This window comes from Felis catus, chromosome B1, assembly GCF_018350175.1.
Source record: "Felis catus isolate Fca126 chromosome B1, F.catus_Fca126_mat1.0, whole genome shotgun sequence".
Taxonomy (NCBI): Eukaryota; Metazoa; Chordata; class Mammalia; order Carnivora; family Felidae; genus Felis; species Felis catus.
In genome coordinates this window covers 11,469,455-11,486,849 of record NC_058371.1, presented here as the reverse complement: position 1 = coordinate 11,486,849, position 17,395 = coordinate 11,469,455, and the positions used below count along the sequence as shown (strand labels likewise).

General features: G+C 37.6%; 1 long non-coding RNA gene across 3 annotated transcripts in view; it reads right to left on the bottom strand.

Moving 5' to 3' along the window:
- The window catches only part of LOC111560086, a 673,456-nt gene that overhangs the window by 435,246 nt on the left and 220,815 nt on the right, over positions 1-17,395 (bottom strand). The window lies entirely within an intron of this gene.

The window sequence follows — 17,395 nt, the reverse complement described above, 5'->3', positions numbered from 1 at the left end:
CTTCCTCTCTGAGCCAACCTCTTTCTGCCTGGGGCTTTTTTCCTGCCAGAGGCTTTATCTTATGACAAATAAATCAAACCTCACTCAAATGACCGTCTAGTTGGCCCATCCTACTTCTGTATTAGACGTGTCCACAAGTAACGCAATTTAATATAGACTCAAACTGAAGTCCATGTTGCATACAAATGGAGCATAAAAAATACATAACCAGATACTTGTTTTGTGCACCAAATAAAATTCTGGATGTGAGATATCTGTAATCTATACAGAAGATTATTATCGATATTAGCAATGACAAACAGCACCCTCTGGTTTCTCCATTTTATTTTTACCTCTTGCTCAAGTGGAAAGGCTTAGAAGTCAGGGCCAAGTAAATCACATTACTCGGCTGACCTGATTTTAGTGCAGGCACATCCTTCTAAAGGCTCCTCTCTCACTCCACCGTGGACTGACTGTGCACCCTCATGCTTCTAACTGAGCTTTGACCGTCACCAGCTCCTGTTCTGGAAGTCTGCCTCGCACATCTGCCCCTTCCATCTCCTAGCTGGGTCCCTGAACATATCACACACTCAGTAAATGGTCACTGATGGAAGAACATATTACTTGAAACAGATAAAAGACCAGGTAATTCAATTATAAAGGGAGCCCTCATTAATGAATTTGTGATCTACTCTTTACTACAGCTGTCAGCCTTCCAGCATTAGCCACGGTGCACGGATTTTATTTGAATAGTCTCTCTATTTCATCATGTCCTCCAGATATTATAAAATGCCAGTGTGGTTTTTATTGTATGATGATGTGAGAAAAATGAAATAAAACGTCACTAATTTCTACTTCATTAAATTCGGGATTTGTGATCTTATAACCTGCACCAGCCTAAAAGCTACCTTTAATACTATGATAAACAAATCAGTAGTTTAAAGTATATAACAGAAGTGGTAAACCCCTTAGAAAAAGCACATTGTTATATGCCAGCTGATGGCACTAAATATAAATAAAATGAGGTTGAGTGCCTCTACTTTGAAGCATATTCTGTTTAACAACTGAAACTAAAACCAAATTCAAAAACCAATACATTTTTTTAAAAATTAGACTTCATTGAATCATAACAGATATTTCATTTATCCTAATAGCCTTTTATATAATCATAAAAATGATGAACTGGACAGGACATTACAAGTACTAATGTATTGCAAACCCTCATTTGGTAGATGTGGAAAGTGCGCCCGGGTGACGCGATTTGTTGGCAGGTCTCAACGCGACTCATTCTACTGCAATCTCGACCTGATCTTCTCAGACTTACTGCTGTCCTAGGATGCTTCTGTCATCTTTGCTTCCAACCAAAACACATCAGTGAAGTTGTAGGATAACCACAGCACTTTTCTTAGAAAGTAACGATTTCGCTTCTATTTCACAAACTTTAAAATAAAAGGAGACTGACAGGGGTCATCTCTAAAATTGTATCAGCCCCTAAAAACTAAATAATCTACCTCTCCAGACTCCCAGGACAATTTTTGTTTCTTTACTTATTTTTATAGTTTCTTAAATGTTTTTTTTTTTGAAGAGAGAGACAGACAGCACATGAGCGAGGCAGTGGCAGAGAGAGAGAGGGAAACAGAAGATATGAAGCAGGCTCCGTGCTGACAGCAGAGGGCCCGATGCGGGCTCAAACTCACAGAACCATGAGATCACGACCCGAGCTGAAGCCGAAACTTTAACTGACTGAACCACACAGGAACCTCTCAAGGCAATTTTTTATACTATCCATATGGAATTTTACTTTCTACCATATACTGCAGATAAAGGGCTATGTTATATCTCTTGTAAAAGACCACAGGCACTTGGAAGGCAAGTGGTTCCATTAAACAATCATTAAATACTTGTAGAAAATGATACGAAGATCATGAAGTCCTTTTTTTTTTTGGAATCGATAAATCTAGTTAAAAAAACACTGTGACTTCAAATATAAAATATCTTAAGGAGTCTAAGAAAAGGAGTCACTCCCCCCTATTGTGAATTGCTCACATTATCTTAAATTGATATTTTGAATTCAAAAGAACTGTGAATAATCTAGTGCTTAGTAACGGGAAATCAATGTTTTGCTTTAGGTTTTGTTTTTTTTTTTTTTCATCTTTCTGTTATTATATCATCATGTACCTATATATCCCCATGATATCTCCCGGGAGAAATATCAATAAAGTTTCAGTGTTAGAGTTAAATACTGTGATTGGTTTAAGCTTATCCTCTATTCATAGTTAAAACCAAACCCTATAAAAATATACATCCCAGGGAGTTAGCTAAAATATTTTTGTTCCTATTTGTGGCGAGTTTTCAGTAGACGATATTATTTAAAACTAAGATGAGAGAAAATTACTTAAAGTCAAGATGAGAGGGAAATGTTTTAAAGTTTTAAAAATTATATTTAGTAAAAATTCCGCAACCTAATTTAACTTTGAGTTCTCTCATACAATACTAACAGCGTTTCTGCACAGTTGGCAAGTCAGCTGTACTTAAAATGAAATATTTACTCACAAGTAGGTATTACCGAATTTTAAGAAGATTGTAAAAAATAATTAAAATTTGGTGTTTATAGTTTTTATCAAATTACTCCAACAGTTGCTAAGTTTAGAAATGATATTTTTTGCGTGTAACAAAAAATCTTTCAAAACACTGAACTCCTTTTATTCCTTTGCACTGAATCAGTCCCTGAACACAAGCTATGGGTTGGCGCAAAAATATGTATTATCTTGAAAAACCAAAGTCAAACAGATCAAGTACCTATGAAATTAGGGTCTATTGACTGAAGTAGAGTTAAACATAAACCACTTTTGTTACATTTTTATTTTGCAGCTCCTAAAGCCTCGGCACCAATGAGAGAGTTGCAACGTCCCACTCTGTGGCTATGGGAAACGACTGAAATGACATGGGGATCGAGCCTGTGGTTGGCAGAACAGGACTAGGGGCGAGCCTACCTCTCCTTTAATCTCAGCACATCAGTGCATTTCTGGAAAAGGAAAAAGTGCTTTATTGAGCTGTCTCCAGACATGAGTCGAAGGACTGCATTTGCTGCCAGCAACTTGCCGAAAACTCCCTTCCGTGAGCCCTTCAGGTGGAAGGACGATGGACAGGACTGCCTCCCTGCTCCTTCTTCACTTTATTTCCTTTACTTTTCCATTAATGTGAGCACATGCTTGGTAATCTTTCTCACCTTTTAATTTTTTTTTTACGTTCCATTTCTTTCATTTTCTTAACCTGCCCTACCATTTATTTCCTTTTTCCATCCACTCTTCTGCCTTCTATCTCCTTCACTTTCTTAAGTCACAAGAAAAGGGTTACAATTCATGCAAGCAACATTTCCCACTTTCTCCATCAAAATTGCTGTCACTCGACCAGGAGAAGAAAGCTTGAATACTTCCAAGAAATCAGGAGAACAAGGGAAATATTTGTATGACAAGCATAAACCTATGTAACCAGTTGACTTGTAAAGATCTGTTAAATGTATCATCTCCTTTTTTTCAATGGAAAGTACTAGAGGCTAAATGTTGCTCAGGAAGAGATGGAAAATCTATTTAAAAAATCCACGGTCCCGGCTAGAAAGGGTAGGCCAAATTCTCAGTTTCAGTGTTAGAGAAAACTGGTAACAAGGAGGGACACTATATAAGTACAAGTAAGAACAATATAGCCACTGAGGTAATAATGATGATAATAATTAATCATAATAATAATAGTTAGTATATAGAAGACATGATTGGCTACCATACAAAGTTGGGTTCCAGGTTTAGGGAATAGCTATAGTTTAAGAAATGAAAAGTATTTCACCCAAGTTTGCTAAGGCACACTAGTAGCCTGGGAAAATGTTTATTTTCAAGGAATTGGTATGGGAATCTAGGTCATCTTTCCACAGAGAATTCTGGGCTAAGCTTACGTCATTCTGAGGGGAAGCAAAGTGTTCTTCTTTAAATACTGAAGGACCGCTTCCAGTGTATGAGAACCACAAACGGTTTCCTGGAGCACACCTTAGGGAAGCACCTAGAATCTTAATGGGTAGCTCTGTGGCCAGGAAGCCCATTGTATCAAGAGCCACGTCTGCTGACTCACCGGTGAGTTACAGTTATACATGTTCCGCACACTGCATGGTACACAGAATGTACCCAACAAATGTATTTAACAGAAATCTAAATAGGGGCACCTGGGTGGCTCAGTTGGTTAAGTCACCAACTTCGGTTCAGGTCATGATCTTACGGTTCATGGGTCTGAACCCTGTGTTGGGCTCTGTGCTTGAGCCTGTAGCCTGCTTCAAGTTCTGTGTCTCCTTCTCTCTCTGCCTCTTCCCTGCTCACTCTCTCTCTCTCTCTCAAAAATAAACATTTCAAAAAATTTTTAAAAAAGAAACCTAAATAATGGCAGAACATTCTCAAGATAGAAAAAAGGCACTGAAAATAAGATTTCCAACCATAATAAATATTTTTGTTTCTTGGGCTACTTTGTGTTAATCGTTCTATTATCTGTAATAACTAAATAATATAGATTATACATAAAATAGCAGAGTCAGAGACTCCCTATATTTTGAAACATGTTAAATAAAAGGACTCTTGTTTGATAAAATGAGTTTTTGTTAAGGATGAACTTTATTTCAACAGTGGAATTTCCAAATTGCAGACTTATATCAGATGTTTGAGATCATACACAGATTTTATTTTAAAAGCATGCACTCTAGAAGTTGGAAAACATTTGACAGATCATCCAGTCCAAGACTCATATTTTATAAGTGAAAATAATGAAAATGAGAAAAGCTGAATGAACTTCTCCCAAGGGCACAGGACAAGCTTCGGGGATCACCTGGATTAACATTCAGCTTTAAAATGAGATTAAAACGGATTATCACCATATTATCTAAGATGCTCCCGAAGAACTGAATGATTACTTAGGTCCTGAGACACCAGAAAGATGAATTAGAAACTGAACAAAGAGTTTTCAGGACTACCTCTAAACCACACAAGATTGAAAAAAGACTAGATGAAAACTATTTTATCGGAAGCCTGGTATGAGAAATGACCTACAGAAATATGTACTCTTGATAAGGTGACTTTCTCAAAATTGAGAAGAATGTAAGGCTGAAAATTTCTGTTTTCTTAAGCTTTATGTTGTTGAATTCTCACAATGCCTTTAACTGCAAATAAACTTATCCACATGTAAAGTAAGAATACATTTTTCTCAAGTACCATGAGTGTTAAGAAATAAAAAGTTTTTCAGAATTCATATTTAATTATTGCCATTTCCTGTGTGAACGGAGATAATATATTTACTGGGCATATTTTTAGGAAGTTTACTAAATATAATATAATTAAAATACATGTTTTAGCTTCACGGAGAGCTAAAAAACTACTTGAGGGGAAAATTTAAACAAACAAGCAACAAACACACTTTAACAAATGGATACTAAATGCAGGGAATAAAATGTTGAGTAGGATTGGCATGTTCTACATCCATACATTGAAAAAGGAAGACATCATAGGATAGTAAGCCCCAGACAGGACAACTACAGAGTATCGTGCAAGGCCAGAGGAGACATCCCCGCCTCTATATGCCTGATACATGAAGACTTACAAGGGAAATGACAGTCTAGACCATCAAAAGTCTGCACTAGTATAGGGGATATTCCGATGGGAAGGGATTGTTCCAGGTAGAAGAATCAGTGTGCCCAAAGGCCTACCAGCTTGACGAAGGCTAGACTATTTGTGGAAATGCAAAGCATCCAGCCTAACCAAAACCTAACTACAAAGATGATGTATCTTTGTATGGCTACATGCGGTATATGTGAGAGATGCCAATATTGAGATAAGGAGAGACCAGACAGTTACAGATAGATCCTTGTGAGCTATGATCTAAGTTTTAGCTTGTCATGAGAATAATGGGAAATCATTCAAGGGTTTATAAACATAAGCCTGGTGAGCCACAAAAATTAGATGTACAATTGAGGAGTGGCTTTGGAAGGCTCCTTCTGTGCAACAGGACTACAGAAAAGGTGAAGGTAAATGATCACTAGGGGTGTAAAGTCTTCCAAGAATAACCAGACTTCAGGGGGACTTAAAAGGTAAGTGATATACGGTCAGGTAGTACAGAGGAATAAGACCACTGTAACAGAAACAGGTAATCAATGATTAAAAACAGGGATTGTTCGTGGTATATAAATAGAGTTGACTTAACAAAAGCAGCTTTAAGAAAGAGGGGATAACAAGATCTACAGAATGGGCTAAACCATGGAAGACAGAAGATGAGGAAATATAATGTATCTTTGTATTAAAACTATGACGGCTTTTGAGTCATGTAGTATGGGATGGTGGGGATCCCTTCAGAGTCTAGGAAATCAGATCAGGGATTATTTCAGAAACCAAGCTGGAAACGCCAAAGAGTTTTCCGAGGTTACAAAGGAGATCTGGAAGGGCTCTTAAGATAAATGCAGCGCTGGTGTGAGTGGGGCAGGTCTCTGTCCTGTACAAGAGCAGGGCCCATATTAGTCACATGGCCACTGCATCCTAATACAATATGCATGCAAATGCGGCAGAAGGAAGGTTGGAAGGTGAAGTTAGTTTGTCAACAGAAGGACGATGCAGTTGTTTTCGGACATGTTTTTTGGCCAGTATGTGGACAAATTCTTCAATCTCAAGATCTGAGGAAGGAAATAAAGAAATGACAAAAATTGAGATCTTCTAAATCACAGGAGCTCCAAGGAAGAGAATATGAAAAAAGGCACAGAGAGTCTTGCTGATTCTTTAATCATCCAGACAAAAGCAGGAGGAATAGGAAATGGGCAAATTTAATTTCTCTCTCAGTGATCAAGTTTTACAGAAATTTGGCACAACCTAGATTATAGATTTAAACATGATTTCAATAAAACTTTGCACCAGCTGCAAAAGACCAAATTATTCTTGAAACGATTTTACAGTAATACCTCAAATTACCACTTCCACTTTTCCTGTTGTCCATTTGATCATCTATTTGTAGATATTGATCTCTTCAAAATTGAAGAAGACAGCAAAATGTAAAAATAAAAATAATGAATGCATTACGTCTTTTGGAACTCATGAAATTTTTATAAGAAATAAAGATAAAAATTAGGCAATTCTCTACTGACTGGTGGACATTACCCTCAGGGAGAAAAATTAGAAAATATTTAAATAAATGTAAGTATTATTAAAATAATCTTAATTATGAAATACTGCCTAGTAAAACACTTGGGTTTCTAAGAAATCATCTTATTCAACATATATTTTTGCCGGAAAATTGTTGCTACAAATGTGATGTAAAGGCTTTTTGTTCCTAAAACGTGTATTTCATATTTTCTATTTCATCTTGTCAGCAAACTTTTTTCCTTATTGGTAATACAAAAGTGAACTTAAGTTTAGTACAAATTATTACAAATACTAAATTCATACTAAATTAAGGAAGTTTTATTATAAATGTGTAACTAAATTGTGCCACCACATATTAAATTTGTTTTCCCTATATCTCACAAGTACCTCTAATTGGAAATTTGCTACTTGGTAGGGGAAGAAAATCACACCAAAGGCTTATTTTAGATAGACAGATGATAGATAGATAGATAGATAGATAGATAGATAGATAGATAGATAGATAGATATGGATGACAGATAGATGATAGAAATAGATGATTTATATATTTACATATATATCATAACAATGATTTTTGCCATTAAGCCTCACTTCAGCAGCAAGGAAGGTAGCAAAATGTCTGAGATTCCTTTACTTGTGTTTAAATGGAAAACATAACAGTTATAGAAAAGCGGACATTTTTTCTCTATGAATTTGAGCAACTCTCACTATGAACAAGCCTCCTGCTGGTACAAAAAATAGAGAAATAATAGAGACGTTTATGGCACTCAATTGGACCGGCAAACTTTAATTTTTAAAATTAGGTCCCCTTTTAAAGACTTCAGAATAGGTACCATGACAAGACCCACAGTTCTTAGCCTTTTTTTAAGCAGATAATGAAGACTGAGGAAATAATTCTGCCTCTAAATAAACCCGCCTCACCATAATCAGGTCTTACTCCATTCGCGCTATGGCTGCCAAACCTTCTAGGGCACTTTCTATTAACTTATGTGTAGGGGCACCTGGGTGGCTCAGTCGGTTGAGCGTCTGACTTCAGCTCAGGTCGTGATCTCACGGTTCATGAGTTCAAGTCCCACATCAGCCTCTGTGCTGACCGCTCAGAGCCTGGATCCTGCTTTTGATTCTGTGTCTCCCTCTCTCTCTGCCCCTCCTCTGCTCATGCTCCGTCTTTCTGTCTCTCTCAAAAATAAATACACATGAAAAAAATTTAATTATGTTTATTTATTTTGCTGAGAAAATGTTTTCCCGGAAGTAACAACACATCCTCCTCCAGTCTGATAGTTCTCTGAAACATTTCATTTCCTAATTCATCAGCATATTTTATCCCACTAGTCAAAGGAGTTTATTCCTTAACTTATTTCTTCACTCATAAGCTACATTCGAAAAACTAAAACTCCATGAAAAGGTTGGGATTATTAGAGATATATATGCATATCTTAGAATAATTCAATTGATTTGCCTTTATCAATCTCATAGTTTTTACAACTTTAGCAACTGTGTAAGTGATAAAAATATTTCTCCAAGAAATCAACAAACTAAGGGAATCAGGAGAGCAAACAAATCTTAAAACATGTGATTAAATAAATCATAAGAAATATCAATAAGAAAATCATACCAAAAACTAAAATGCCAGGTAATATTTCAGGATTTAATTAATTTTGCAATAATATTTTCATTAAAAGTCTTTATTTTCAAATAAAAATACATAGCATTTTAAAGGGTGATGATTTTCTGCATTGTTAAACATTTCTGCTTTCCACTCTTTCCTTGGCACTATTTTTGATCCATCCTCCTGCTTCTCAGATCTACACACTCATGCACACATGCACGCACACACACACACACACACACACACACACACACACACACCCCTATATACACAAGCACGCATACTATCAGTTTTGCTTAACATGAAAAAGAGATCCTTAACTGTTATCTTTAGAGGTGATATGAACCAGATGCTATTTGGGCACTATCATCATTGAACTCAGAAATTCATGAGAAATGGCCCATGTGCAGAAGCCAGAGGATGTCCTGCCGTGGGAAATACATACAGATGATACCAGCTCCCTCAAGCTTTGAATGTAATGGTGGTGTACATTTGGGCAGGCTTAGCAGAGAGTGACAAGTGCACCTAAGTGGGTAGCAAGAACTTAACACAACTTAGAAACAAACTAATTCTTGTGATAGCACCATTGGTGAAGCAACTGCTTCAGATCAGAGAGAAAGGAACAAAAGAGACCACCCCTTCTAAAGATGGAATCTTCCTTTTCTTCATTTTTCTGTGCGCAAGTCTCCCATCCTTTATTATCTACAGAAATCTAACATGATGGTAGCCTGAGGTGTAATCAGTGCAGTTGTTTCAATGATATTTAACTCACACAAGAAATAGGCAGAGAATTTATTATTATTTGAGATCAGCATTTGCCTGGAGGTTGTGTGATATTGCTAATCTTACTGATGCTTTTTAAAGAAGCATTTTCCTACCCTTCAATTATAAGGTTTTTTTAATTGGGTTTTTAAAATTTTAAAGGTCTTTAATAATAAATTACCCACAGCATGTCTATTGCCAACCACAGATGCCATCTCACCCAGTGCTGTTTTTAAAGTACCTTATAATTAATCACAATATTAGCTGATTTTAGGAAACAGGTTTGTTTCCAAATCTAGACCATTATTTCATCTTCTTACACATGAATGGTTTCATGAAAAATACAGTGTAGAATACACGGTGTGAGATATCATGGAATACTATAAATGGAAGATATAATCGAATTAATCCCAATGATGGTCAAGCATAGGTTCAAATATGCTTCCTCTCCTTTATTCCATCAGTTTCTAAACGAATTATTCAAGATCCAACTCAAAGTTCACTTCCTTCATGAAGTAATAACATTTATTACTTGAGGAGAAGTTAACTAACACATTAAGATAACACAGTCTTTTGGGGTCAGGCAATGGGGTATAAAAGGAATTCAGCCCCTAACTTCAAGAAGCCCAGTCTAGATAGAAATAAATACACATAAAACAAAATTGCAAGTTCATTAATGGAAATATGTAGAAGTTAGTAAGGAAACAAAGACAATGGATGCTTATTGTGTTGTGAAAGTTGTGAAAGTCTGGAGGCCAGGAAGTGTCCATTAGAAAGAGCAGGTATTGGAGAGTTGATCGATTGGCAGGGGACAATAGGTGTTATTTGAGTTCAGGGGAAAGAAGCTGGGAGTAGGTCTTGCAGGAGGACGTGGTTACAGGAGCAAAGGCCCAGGAGTCAGTAACAGCATAAGGTACAGGAGGAACCACAAGCAGTTTGTATTACTAATGAAAAGAAGGAAACTAGGAGTTGGAGCAGTGGAAGATGAGGCTGGAGACATGTCTGCATAGAGGTTGGATCCACATGACCTTGCAAGTTATGTTTAGGGGCTTGGAATCTTTCTCAGAAACACTGGAAATCATAAAAACGCTTTGAGAAGGGAAGAACATCCTCAGATTTGTGTGTGTGTTGTATTGATTTGCTCTTTTCTGTGTTTTTTAATCACTGGAAAGTGCTTGAATAAAGTCTTTGAGAAGTCTAATTCTGAGGAAAGTAAGGAATGGCCTATTTCGGCATAGAGATAATGAGCACATAAATAAGGGTACTTTGATGGGATGAAGTGATTTTTGGAGAACATGTTCAAGAGATATTGGGGAAGTAAAATAACAATGCAAGGTGCTATTTTAGACCAGAGGATTAAAGAGAAATCAAAGACCATGCTGAAGAAGTACCACATGGTTCAACACGTCTTCAATTACCATCCAAACGCCACCCTTCCTAGGTGACTTTGGCACAGTGTTTAACACACTTAAGTTTAGTTACCAAAAATGTAAATGACAAATTAAGTGCTATCAGTTTTATAGACTGTTAATATTAGTTGAGGTACTTCATATAAAGTACTTGGCACAGTGAGGTACATACTATGATCTCAATAAATGTTAGCTAGGCATTCTTATTAATAATATCAGGAATTATATGAGATACTGGTACTATTGACTGAAAAAGAGAGATATGGAAGAAGTTATCATTTTAGGGGAAAAGAGATGATGAGTTCAATTTTGAAAATTCCAAATAATTATGGAAAAGGACATTCACATGGAAATGCTCAAGGTGTTAAGAGTGCCAATATAATCCCAGGGAAAGTATGATGGTTGAGGGTATCAGTGTGATGGTAACAGAAAAACAAAAATGAGGAGCAATAAAATATCGGAGCAATGAAAATGATGAGTCCTAAGGGAAAAGAATACAAATGGGAGAGGCATGGGGCACGTGGCTGGCTCAGTCGGCAGAGCACGTGTTTTTTGATCTCAGGTTGGTGAGTCTGAGCCCCATGTTGCGTGCAGAGATTACTTAAAAAATAAAAAATAATAAAAAATAAATGAAGCTTGGGAGTGTGAAGAAGAAAGTGACGTAGCAAAGATAAAGTTTAAAATAAAGTCCAGTAAGGTAACTGAAGATGCCCAATGGATTTGGCAAACAGGAAACTGTTGGATCCTTATAAAACAATTCTATGGGCTAAGGATGGGAAGCCAGGAGGCAACTGCTTGAGCAGTAATCAGCATTGAAAGACTAGAGGTGGTGACTGCAAATTGGTCTTTCAAGAAATTCCATGGAATAAGGAGGGTCACTGAGGAGGGAGGCACGGCCCAAGAGGAGTGCTGAGTGTGTGCCCAAGCACATGCATGCCACACAGCAGGATGGCTGAGTCTCATTTCAAACATTTGTAAATACTGCAGAGTTGAGATCATTTTGAAAACTAGTTCTCAGAAAAGGATTGCTGACACAAGACAGACAAGGGATGGGCTGGTCCAGGCCTCAGAGGAAGCATGAGAGGTTTGGGTTCATCATGGGAGCAAATGATTTGGCTCTGAAGCAGCTCTTCTCTGCTGAAACAAAAAGGAAATAGATTAGAAAGGTGTAGAGGGACAAAGGTTTGTAAATACTACTGGAGATGGAATGGGGGGAAGCAAGATAAAAGAACCACTCCATATGCTTGAAATAATGATGTAGTCTCTATCAGTGATGGAAAAGTCATCCACTAGGGGCCAAGAGTTCCGATTTTGAGACAGTTGAAGGCCTGAGATCACTGCAGGCAGAAGGACAGTGTGAGCTGACAAAGGACAATGAATGGACAGAGGAGCGTTGACAGATATCCCAACTACAGACAAAACGTTTATAATGGGCCTAACTATACTACCATGTGACTTTTTCCAAATAGATTTGTGTTCTGGGTGTAAGAATATAGAAGGTGAATGTTGTTATTGATGCCATGTTATTGGAAACCGGAATGTAGGACTTTGTCCTCCATGAAGAACACCAAAGATTGGGGTGAAATAATACTTTTCATGACCAAACATGGGGCCCAGGCTGGGTAGGGAATGAAGAGTTCTGGAGGGATTGAAAGACTACAAAAAAAAAAAAAAAAGAAAAACAGAATTGTCAAGGACTGGAGGGATCAATGAGGTTGACCAGAAATACTCCTTTTCATTCAGACTGCTGGCTCCTTAACCCTGGTAAGGGCTGATACACACGACACTTCACCTCTGTGGCCGCTGAAGTCCGCATCTCAACCAGGCTGGGCCAATCATAGTGTCTATACCTGGCCACTGTGTTCAGGACAGGGCACTCCTATACCCGGAGCAGGTCAATCAGAGTCCTTCTTGGGGCTTTTTTGAAAACCTGCAGGTGAACGTAAATTCAGCCTTTTGAGGGAAGCAAGGTAACTTTATAATAAAATCAGGCATGAGAGAGAGAGACAGGAGAAAGGGATGAAAAGAGGGAGTGAGAAAGAGATAAAACAGAAGAGAGGAGAGGGAGAGAGAGAGAGAATAGCGATGATGATATAATTGCCATTAGGAATCATCCTCATTCTGAAAAAGAGGAGAGACAACTAGCCCATTGATGCTGAGTCCCCATCCAAGTTTTCATATGTACAAAACATTTCATACGTATGCACTTTTTGCAAGAACTAAGCCTTTACTTGTAGATAACTGAATGAAAGTTAAGCTAGTTAAATTATCCTATATATTTTAAATATTTTGGTAAAGCATTCTGAAGAGAAGGTCTCAAGGAGCAGTACCTGCTCCCACATAAAAACAAAAAACCTTTTCTTTTTCAGTTAAATGATTCATTTCATTGCATTTTCTTTTACATTATCCTGAAGTTGTATACAATCATATTAAATTAAGCTCAAAGAGGTTAAGTATTGAAGACTATCTGTCTGTTCTAATTAGACTATGAATTAGTGTTTAGTAGAGGTTAAAATTTAGGGAAGCTAAAAGGGATAAAGATAATTCTTGCATTTGGCTCTAGCAGAAGCTAACAATGCCTTCTTTAGGTTAGTCTTATGCACATGATTGTATAAATGCTCACTTTAAAACTTATAAGAGTGACTGGAATTAATGTGCAAACCAAATAAACCAATTTATCAAATAGTCATTATGTAGTTAACTGTTTAAATATTTATTGAATGCTTACCACATTCTAGTTATTCTATTTACTTCAAAGTACCTGTATTATATGTTATTTCTCCTTCTTCTCTTTATATAGATACAGTTATATAATACACACATCACATGTACATAAATATAAACATATAAATTTGATTTTGCCAAATTTATGGGCCTAAAATCCATATTAAGATTTCTTTGATTGGGGCACCTGGGTGGCGCAGTTGGTTAAGCGTCCGACTTCAGCCAGGTCACGATCTCACGGTCCGTGAGTTCGAGCCCCGCGTCAGGCTCTGGGCTGATGGCTCGGAGCCTGGAGCCTGTTTCCGATTCTGTGTCTCCTTCTCTCTCTGCCCCTCCCCCGTTCATGCTCTGTCTCTCTCTGTCCCAAAAATAAATGAACGTTGAAAAAAAGATTTCTTTGATGTCCATCAACACATGAATGGATAAAGAAATTGTGGTTTATATACACAACGGAATACTACTTGGCAATGAGAAAGAATGAAATACAGCCTTTTGTAGCAACATGGATGCAACTGGAGAGTGTTATGCTAAGTGAAGTAAGTCATACGGAAAAAGACAGATACCATATGTTTTCACTCTTATGTGGATCCTGAGAAACTTAACAGAAGACCATGGGGGAGGGGAAGGAAAAAAAAAAGTTAGAGAGAGAGAGAGCCAAACCATAAGAGACTCTTAAAAACTGAGAATAAACTGAGGGATAATGGGGGGTGTGAGGGAGGGAAGGGTGGGTGATGGGCATTGAGAAGGGCACCTGTTGGGATGAGCACTGGGTGTTGTATGGAACCAATTTGACAATAAATTTCATATTAAAAAAAGATTTATTTGAGGGACACGTGGGTTGCTCAGTTGGTTAAGCAGCCCACTCTTGATTTCAGCTCAGGTCATGATCTCAAGGTTCATGGGATTGACCCCTACATTGGGTTCTGCACTGAGCATGGCTCCTGCTTGGGATTCTCCCTCTCCCTCTCTCTCTCTCTCTCTCTCTCTCTCTCTCTCTGTCTCTCAAAACAAATAAGTAAACATTTTTTTAAAAAAGATTTGAAAAGCTTAAATATGAAGAATAGGAGCACTTAATTTAGCAGGCTCTCCCTTCTGGTTACACTCACCCTTATTCATAGTGCAGGCTCATTTCCATACCAAGGCTGAATTATGAGGTTGATGAGCAAATTACTCTCTTGTCAACTCCTCAGCTTCTAGGCAGCTATGTGTGCACAACAGTCCTAATCGGCAAACCCACTGTTCCTACAAGAGAGCTGCTGCTTCCAATCTTAGCTGAACCCAGCACACCATTTCTTTTCAATCATGGAGCTATTTCTTGTGTGACGCTAGTAAGATCTCCAGAACAGTGAGTGAAGATCAAGAAAAGTGTCCAGAACTAAGCCCCGGGCCTCTCCAACATCCAGATGTCAGAAAAAGTGAAAATCAAGTAGGGAAATCCAGGAGTGACCAATGAGATGGTAAAAAAACACAACAGCCACATGCCAGGCACGGGTATATTAAAATGAAGACTGAGGAGTGACATTTAGACTTAGCAATATGGCAGTTATTGATGACTCCACCGTAAACAGTTTGAATGGAGAGACTGTCCAAAATCTGATGAGGGCAAAAGTAATGGACAATCGTGTCTAGAGAGAAGTCATGCAAGGGGTTTTGCTGCAGAGAACAAAGAAATGGGGGCAGGATCTGGCGGAGGAATGGGTGCTGAAATAAGAGCTGGTAAGAAGGACAGAAGGGAGAAGAAAATGTGATCATGAGGCACAGCAGAGACTTGCTTACTGACATCCTTGGGCATGCGACAGAAGATAACATTTGGTGCAGGTAGAACTTGCGGAGTGAATGGATGGAAGGAAGGCAGGAAGGAAGGCAGGAAGGAAGGCAGGAAAGAAGGAATCACATGAAGGTTTTTAGTTTAACATTTGCAAAAATTGTATCAAGATACTTATAAATAAGCAAAATTAAATAATCCATATATAGAGTCTTGAAAATAGTAAAACAAAAAGACTATGTCACACAAATATTAAATCAATTAGTAAGCGTTTAGTGAGCACCTCCAACAGAATGAGGAACATGTGTGACAGGCAAATGAAAAGAATTGCCTATGATATTCAGTATATTGCCTATCATATAATAAATGTTTAGTATATTAAATATTTGTATTTGTTACTGATACTAAATATTTTTATTGATACCAAATATAATAACACTATTATTATTGCTATTTTTAATAATAATACCATCTTTTTATTATTATGTTTTTTAATCTTTATTTATTTTTGAGAGACAGAGACAGAGCGTGAGCAGGGGAGAAACAGAGAGAGAAGGAGACACAGAATCGGAAGAAGGCTCCAGGCTCTGAGCGGTCAGCACAGAGCACGATGCAGGGCTGGAGTGGGGCTGGAACGCACTAACTGCAAGATCTTGACCTGAGCCAAAGTCAGATGCCTAAGGGACTGAGCCACCCAGGCGCCCCATTGTTATTGCTATTTTTTAACCCTGTGGTCAATTACTTCATTGATTTGGAATAAGAATGTAAATAGTACGAACTATTATGATACTCTGTAAAAAAACAAATTGTCTTTCCTGAGGCGACTTCCTTTATATCCAGGTTTCAAACTGCTCTTAAGGTTCTGGTAATTTTTCTCTTTTGCCTGGTGTTCTCCCTGGGACTCAGAATCATTCCCCTTAGGACTCTATCATTAGGAGTGTTCTTTTATTCTTCGAAGGCAATATACTGCTCGGGACACCCATTTTTCTTTAATTGTTGGCTTCCTTTTCCATTTTCCTAGCGCAGACATTCTACATAAAATTTCTCATCTTAGAGTGAGTAACGGTTCAGAGCTTAGGCTCATAGTCGGGCTGGCCAGAGTCTCCCTCCACTCTCTCTAGGGACAGTGGCATGTGTATTAGCCTCCCTGTGCCTTAGTGAGCTCATCTGTGAAATGAGGCTAATGACAGTACATAACTCACAGAGTTTGTGAGGATTAAATGAGTAAATACATATAAAATAAAATGAAATAAAATGAAATAAAATAAAAAATAAAATAAAATAAAATAAAATAAAATAAAATAAAATAAAATAAAATAAAATACAAATAAAATACAAATAAATACCTGAATAATAGAGGAGTGTATGGCCCATGGTAAATTCTCACTGAATCTTACTCATCTGTATTTGATAGAACATTCCATTTGAACTGTGCCTCAGATCATAGCATAGACACCTAACCAAAACTCCACTGAAACATGAATACAGGCTTAGGTTTGCCTTCATACTGTAGGAGGAAAATGAGTAATGAGTACTAGACCAAATCACACAGCGAGTGCAAAACACAGGATTCAAATGGAAAACTATGTATAATTGGCTGTGTAGATATTTAAAGATAGATCACATTTTCATATCAAGTTTTGAGACTTCACACATTATCTTGGTTTGTACCATGGCATGTACATAGGTAATTCTTAAAACACATGCATTCTTCATGTAGCTCTAGGTTTATTTCCAAATGACTCCTTAATGTTTCCTCTTTAAGGACCGGCTAGAATAGCAAGTATAACATATCCAGAACCAACCTCATTTTCTCACTATGCGCATTTCCTGCTTCCCAGAAGAGCGCTACTTGAAAGATCTTTTAATTTTCCACGTGCCTCACCACCAGCCCCTTCTGGGTTTTAAATTATGAAGTCACCCTGAAGTATTTCAATTCACTTCCATTTCTATATCCACAATACTAGATGTGTTGTGCCTTGAGAACCATCT